Here is a 6,572-nt window from a genome sequence, read left to right on the forward strand (position 1 = left end):
CGGGGATCTTCCCAACCCAGGTCTCCTGCATTTCAGGCAGACTCTTTACCACCTGAGGGACCTAGGACACTCCTATATACATATGCACACACATTTATTTATATGTATATACGTCACATATATTTATATGTATATACATGTGTAGGACAAGTGTGTATCTATGTCTCTGTGTGCCTGTATGCATGCATGCATGTGTGTATATATACAAGCATGCTATATATGTATTTGAGTCTCCCTGGGTCACCTACAGCACATATACGCAACCCACAGTCCACACAAATGAAATTAAGATGATCACGACTTAAAGGGACAGGTAAGGACTTTCAGCCAATTTTCAGTAAATGGATATTGATGTTTACCTTTGAAAGCACAGGCCCAGCATGTGCAGCTGGTGACGCTGTGTGGGTCACCTGCTACTTCGTGCTTCTTCAATCATGCTTGATTACAAAGATGACAGAGAAAAATACCAGGTAGCCCACACTGATATGTATTTTATCATTTAGTCTGTGTTTGGGCAAAGGAGTTCAAACCACACATGTCAGCAGTCTAGAGGACGGCCTGGGGCTCTGGCCACCTGCCGCAGCAGATCCCTTGCTTGGTGTCCATGTGCTCTGTTAGCAGGACAGAGAGCAAATCCAACTGGCCACAGTAGGTGACAGGAGCTAAAGATCAGCCCTTCCTGAAACCGACCCGTGGCCTCGCTGATGCTGACACTGTTCTGAATACATTTTCCAGTTCTCTTGTCCTGTGTAAATAAATTTTTAAAAAGAAAAAAAAAACCCAATCATCAGTAGTGAAATAAAAACATTTTATGAAGACTAGTAGAGTTAGCCTCGCTCTCCTTTGGACTGTGCTTCACAGTTTTGGGGGGCTTCCCTAGTGGCTCAGAGGTAAAGCACTCACCTGCGATGAAGGAGACCCACGTTCAATCCCTGGGTCAGGAAGGTCCCCTGGAGAAGGGACCGGCTACCCACTTCAGTAGTCTTGCCTAGAGAACTCCGTGGACAGAGGAGATTGGTGGGCTAATCCGTGGGGTTACAAAGAGTTGAACATAACCGAGCAATCAACACTTCACAGTTTTTTCATTGTTTCACATCATTTCATTTGTTCTCTATAATAACAGAGGAAAGAAGATAGAATGTGATTTTTTTTTACATGAAGATAATGAAAATAGAGAGGTAAAGTTTGTTTCCCATAAATGCTCACCATAAGTCTTGAAAAGTCATGTGTATTTTGTGTCAGATATTTCCCCTAACACAAAAATGCAAAATAGTAGAATGATGGGCTTAGAGGCAGAAGAGCTTTGAGTTTGTCCACATATATCTAAGGACTTGCGCAAGTCATTTGCTTTCTCTGGGACTGATATTCTTATCACTGGGAAGGAAACCCCTGCCTTTTGCATGTCCGAGGAGATGATGCATATGACAGAATGTTGTGAGTTATGAAGGGCTAACTCCTACAGGGGGTGACTACCACCATGCTGAGTCCTTATCATCCACACTGACTGTTGGTCTTCAGACACCCAGTGACAGAGTCTGAGGCCTGAATCTGAATTTACGATGTCCAGAGAATACACCGGCTTCTATCATTCCTTTGCAAACTGGTTACATATTCAAAAATTGCACACTGGTTTCATCTTTTATTAACTTATCTGTTGATTAAAATATCTTCTGTTGCTTTGATTCTGAGTATTAATATTTTAATGAATGAAAGATGGGCACTTTCATCGAAAATAAGTCAAATGAAATTGAAAATGTGTTTGTTACTTGAGAATCAAAATGCCTACAACCAAGTCACGCTACTGTGTATGAAACAATGGAGTGACTATCTCTGATAGAAGCGTTGTCACCTGAACCCTCTGTAGGAGAAATTTTCAATTTATATAAGGATTTGTTCCAGAAGTTCACATATAAGTTTATACTTATTGAAATTTATAATTCAAATCATACAGAAAAACATGTTATATGTGTCAGTTCAGCCAATTTTTTAATGTTGCTTGAAAGAAAGTGAAAGTCACCCTGTCATGTCCAACTCTTTGTGACCCCATGGTCTATACAGTCTGTGGAATTCTCCAGGCCAGAATACTGGAATGGGTTAGCCTTTCCCTCCTCCAGGAGATCTTCCCAACCCAGGGACCACATTGGAGGTATATTCTTTACCAGTTGAGCCACAAGGGAAGCCCTTAATGTTGCTTATTTTATTACTATTTTAAAAAATTTGGCTGTACCTTGCAGCACTAGGGACTGAAGTTGTAGTTCCCAACCAAGGGTCTGTAGTTTCCCAGCCCAGTTTTGAACCGTGCCCTCTGCATTGGAAGGCAGAGTCTTAACCACCAGGCAGCCAGGCAAGTCCCACCGACGACTGTTTAATCACAGTATGGGCAAAATTTAAGAGAAATAATTTTGCTGTTTTGGATTAAAAGGAATTGTGTGGACGGGCATGATTTTAATCCATTTACCATTCTTAGGGGAAAATTTACTCATGAATAGGAACTGTGAGTACACATTCCCACTTTCAGAATAGTCAGGAAAGACACTCCCCTGACAATGAGAAGAGTCCCTGGGGCAGGGGACTCCCTCCACAGCTGTGCTGGACACCTGGCACAGAGGAGGAGGCACCTTCCTCCGTGCGTCTACCGCGCCTCTCAAAGGAAAAGAGAAAGCGTTTCACCCACGCTTTGGGACTCGGCACAGTGCATTCCTATATATAGAACATTCATAATTTAGGTGTTTATATGTCATAATTTAGGTGTTTACACTCCAGTGCATTTCCTAATTTTTATTCCCTGCTGCAGACATGTAAGACTGGCAGTCTGTAAGATCTAAAAACCAGAAATCATCTGGCCCCTGGTTAGCCTTGTTACTATGGCAGCTTGGTTGGCCTTTTCAAGCTTAACATTCAAATCCTCCAGTGAAAGAAAGCAATATGAGAAATTAACATCTTCAGTAATTGAGGTAGACCTGATATTAAAGGACATTTATTCAGGAAAAAAAAATCATTGTTCGTGCTTTCACAATAATGCACCAGCTATTATTTAGCTTTGATCTGATGCCATCGGTATTTTTCCAGTGTAATTTTTGCTTCTGATATGGGTATGACCCTGCCACAGACATGAACGGTTACTAGAAAAAATAAGATCAGACTCGCTCCTTGGGGCAGATGTGAAGTGCAAACAATCAGAGGCATAAATGAAGCTAAATAACTTGGAATTGAAAGCTGGGCTATTACCAGAGCCTAGGAAAATAATTAATACTCCAAAGGCTAGACAAGTTGGAAAGCACGTGGAACTGAACCCAGCAGCGTAGACAAGGGTGCCCCAAGATAGTTGAATCTGGACGGGCTCATCGGTACCTGGGCAGACGAACTGCCCTATTTGCTATCCATGGCTTGCCAGTCAGGAAACCCAGGATCTTGAGAAGGGGCCAGGAAGTCTTCATACACCAGAGGGTGGAATTACCCAGAAGTTAGAATTGCTCCACCTACAGAGATTTTGATTGGGTTGATTTATGGCAGCCCCAGGTGATGCTAGTGATAAAGAACCTGACTGCCAAGGCAGATGTAAGAGACACAAGTTCAATCCCTGGGTGGGAAAGAGCCCCTGAAAGAGGAAATGGCAACCCTATCCATTCATTCTTGCCTGAAGAATCCCATGGACAGGACATGGGATTGCAAAGAGTCAGATACGAATGGAGAGACTTGGCACAAACCACACACTGCTATTTGGGGGCTTCCCAGGGTCGCCAGTGGTAAAGAATCCACCTGCCAAGGCAGAGGACGCAGGAGCTGTGGGTTCAGTCTCTGGGTCGGGAAGATCCCCTGGAGGAGGGCATGGCAACCCATCCAGTATTCTTGCCTGGAAAATTCCGTGGACAGAGGAGCCTGGTGGGCTACAGTTCATAGGGTCTCAAAGACTGGGACACCACTGAGCAACTGAACACACACACACATGGCAGCCCCAACAATCTGTGAGTCACACTTTGGAAAACACTGTACTAGAGAATAGTGTAAGATTTCACGCTTCATCTGGGCTAGTAATAAGGGAATACATTGAGATTAAAAGGAGGTAAAGTCAAAGGGTGTACAGATGCCCAGTATCAATTAGCAGTTCCACATGAAGCTTGAAACAAACCAAGGATGAAGCCAGCAGATGAAAAATAAACCCTAGACCTGTTCTGGGCTTTGGTCCCCATACAGCTTAATTGAGAGGGACTTGGTGGATATTTTGATGTGATGACTCTTCGGCCTCTTTTTCATCTAAGCCTGAAGAACCCTGGCATGCTTTTTAGCTGGACAGTTACATAGAGGAAAGGACCTGCTTTGAGAGAAGATTGCAGGCAGAGACCTGGTGTGGAGAGCTGAACTGGATGTAGATCGTCAGGAAGAGGTTGAAAGGGAAGCGAAGCCCAGGAAGGGAAAAAAAGGCAGCAGCATCATTGTCAAGAAAATGAATGAGTTCTCTTAATATAGATACTTTCTTCCCTAGACAAGTCAGCCCTGGAGAAAGAGTTGCCCAAACACCTGGATTTGGTTCTCCCAGCTTTGGTTTACACCCCAAGGGTGCCTAGGATGGTGGTGGGCAATACGTGGAAGAGTGGAAAGGTTGAACCCTGAAAGGTATGTTTAATGGATGTGGAGCTAATGGGAACACACAGACTTGCTGGTTTCCACTGGGCTTAGAGCTGACAGAGTGGGAATAAAGCACAGCTCAGGGTTTTAAGAGGCAGCTCCTGTGGCTGAACGAAACCTGCATCTTGGTGTTACTGATTTTTAGCTTCAGAAACCCTGGGCAAAATATTTGAATTTCAACTATTTTATCAGTAAAATGTAGATAATTATAGTTTCTACCTCTTGGGTTCTTGTGGGGATTAAATGTGAAAATCAAGGTAAAGTGACTAGAAATTACTGGGTAGGTGCTACCCATGAGGGATGTTGCTATATTAAGAAGTTCTTTGTCTTCTCGGCCTTTCTCTGCCAATCAATCCTTCTTCTTTTCATGTGCTCCCTGACCACTGACTCATTCCTTTCAGCATGTGCATTCACGCTGCAATTTGCTCCATGTTTTAGCACTTCAAGCCAACCTTGCTTTCAAACGAGACTGCTTGAAGGATTCAACTCGACTCTGTCATTTCCTCACCAACTGTTCGTTTTTGCCTCCACCCATCCCTCTTCAGCTACTCTCGCCAGTGTCCCTGGTGAGATGATTGCTAAATCTGTAGGTACCGCTCAGAAGGTTGTGTCGAGGGCTCCTGGCCAGCCCTGGCACTTGTCCACTCCCTGCTCCTTGGGTCTCTCTACCTCCTTGCTGGCCATTCTATCAGGCTCACCTGTTTCTTCATTCCATGAGCTATCATCATACCTTCTCAGTGTCCCAAATCCTTCTCTGCACTGCACCATCTTCCATCGCTTTACCTGGCTCTCCTCGTCTCTCAGCTGCCTCCATCCCTATTGTAGTTCTTTTTCCCAGCGTGTTATTGGAACCTTCTTAACCTCAGAACGTAGAATCTTTTAGACTTCTAGAAGTCTCCCTAAAATTCCCCACATCTCACACACCCCCCGCAAAGCTTAGTAAATCCACCAAATGGCAATAAAGACTGTATTTCTAAAGTGTAAATGTCTTATGTCCTGTTCCACTCCACCCGGTGTTTCTACATTTTAGTAAAAGGCTTCATCACGGACCTGGTTGTCCAGGTCATAAAGCTAGCAGACATCAGTGATTAAATGCTGGTCACCTCATTGCACAGCAATGTTGTCGGAAGGCAGAGCAGAGCTGTACCTACTTCTTGTCACGTCTTCTCAGTCCCAGCCACCATGACTTCCTTCCTGGACAGACACCACATGCTTGGTCTTCCTGCTTTCAATCTGATCTATCTGCAACCCAGTCTCTACCTAGCAGCCAGGGCTACGTCAGGTCATCCTCACCGCTCAGGGCCTTTAAACACCTTCCTAGAGCATCTCCCATGAACCTCCGACCCTTTTGCCCTGGCCTTCCTGGTCTCCTGTGATCTGGCTCCTGTTAACCCCTCCAGCACCATCTTGGATCACCCTCCCCTCTTGCTATGCTCCAGTCTCACTGGTCTTTCCATTTCTGGAGGAGGTCTAGTTGTTCACCTACCTCAGGGCATAATATCACCTAAATATCTTTCTGGAATATTCTTCCACCTAGAACATTCACCCAGCTCTGTGTATGACTGCTTCTTTCTTAGCTTTCATGTCTTTCCTTCCAAAACAACTCCTTAGAGAGGTCTTCTCGGAACATCCCACACGAAGTCCATTCTCCTGGCCCACACATCTCAACACATACCTTATTTCCTCTGTAGCATTAACAATAATTTGTACTTATTTTATCCATTAAAATTGTTTTCCTGGGCTTCCTCAGTAGCTCAGGGGTGGAAAGTCCGCCTGCCAATGCAGGAGACCTGGGTTCAATCCCTGGTCCAGGAGGACCGCACGTGCCACAGAGCAGCTAGAGAACTTAGAAACGATCTCCGCTATGATTTCAGCTATCCCCCAGCCCATCCCAGAGATGCCAGCTCACTCCCTCCACTATGCACGACCCCCTATTAGGAATCATT

At 44.6% G+C, this 6,572-nt stretch overlaps 1 long non-coding RNA gene across 1 annotated transcript; it reads right to left on the reverse strand.

The window, feature by feature from the left end:
• Positions 1-471: 471 nt before the first annotated feature.
• On the reverse strand, positions 472-5,619 carry LOC133258545 (uncharacterized). Its single transcript, XR_009740075.1, has 2 exons — positions 5,357-5,619; positions 472-745 (listed from the first exon to the last, which is right to left on the reverse strand). It is a non-coding gene; the product is annotated as an uncharacterized LOC133258545 (long non-coding RNA).
• Positions 5,620-6,572: the final 953 nt, after the last annotated feature.

Source organism: Bos javanicus, chromosome 12 (assembly GCF_032452875.1).
Source record: "Bos javanicus breed banteng chromosome 12, ARS-OSU_banteng_1.0, whole genome shotgun sequence".
NCBI classification, from domain to species: domain Eukaryota; kingdom Metazoa; phylum Chordata; class Mammalia; order Artiodactyla; family Bovidae; genus Bos; species Bos javanicus.